We start from the raw sequence: 1,037 nt of genomic DNA, 5'->3' as shown, positions 1-1,037 counted from the left end.
TGTGCTTGCAAAGAGAGCCACATTTCACACTGAAAGGTGTGTACATCAGTAATGTTATGTCAATTCCAAGAATGTTTAAGGTTATATCGGTTGATGAGGAATTTATTGATTAGGCCTATATAACAAATTGCATCAATTTATTTTGCAAAAACAAGGTTTCCAGCTTCAGAGGGGGGCATATCTCCTGTTCGCACAAGGGCACACATTGGCGCTAACACCAGGCGCGTAACAGGGGTCTTGGGTCAGAGTGGGTATTTATTTTTTTAATTTTTTATTTCAACCATCTTTAAAGAGGGTAACCCTTCTAGGACTGGGTTGTACAAACAACATCATTACAACATAATAATAATAATAATAATAATAATAATAATAATAATAATAATAATAATAATAATAATAATAATAATAATGACATAAAATCCTCATTAGTAATTTATCATACCCACCCCACCCCACTCCCCATATAGAAAACAATACGACATAGGGCTTATCTTATTTATAATATAGGCCACACACGTGTGTTTGAAACTAAATATAAGCATTACCATCATGGTTTTATTTTACAAACATATTCTTTCACCATCTATACACATTGAGGCCCTTCTTTTAGGTTAAAATGATCTATCTTAAATTTGTCTTTCCTGAGTTTGGGACTATTATGTGTTTAAATAACTTAAAAGGATAAAACTAAAAAAGCCCCAAAATATTTTTGTGTTTTCAATTCTAATTTCGTCGGAATTGATGAAAACTCCCTAAAATGTGCAATTTATAGAGGAAATTGCCCTACCGTAACAAGAAATTCACGCAAAGAATTTGAGAATTTTAGGCACTTTCAGAGGATGCATTTGTCAAGGGGTGGAGAAAGATTTTCCAAAGATGAATATTTTCCCCTTGTCCCCCAGTGTTTTTAATTCTAATTTCGTTGGAATTGATGAAAACTCCCTAAAATGTGCAATTTTTAGAGGAAATTGGGCCATGTTAACAAGAAATGCGCGCGAAATTTGAGGTTTTTAGGCACTTTCAGGGGATGAAAAGGG

General features: G+C 33.6%; 1 protein-coding gene across 1 annotated transcript in view; it reads right to left on the bottom strand.

Annotated features, from left to right (window-relative positions):
- The window catches only part of LOC117103540 (SUN domain-containing protein 1-like), a gene marked incomplete at its 3' end in the record, with an annotated part of 19,313 nt that overhangs the window by 6,056 nt on the left and 12,220 nt on the right, over window positions 1–1,037 (bottom strand). The window lies entirely within an intron of this gene.

This window comes from Anneissia japonica, unplaced genomic scaffold (genome assembly GCF_011630105.1).
Source record: "Anneissia japonica isolate Jap-2015-1 unplaced genomic scaffold, ASM1163010v1 scaffold3461_len54062_cov155, whole genome shotgun sequence".
Classification (NCBI taxonomy): domain Eukaryota; kingdom Metazoa; phylum Echinodermata; class Crinoidea; order Comatulida; family Comatulidae; genus Anneissia; species Anneissia japonica.
This window is presented reverse-complemented; position numbering and strand designations above follow the sequence as displayed.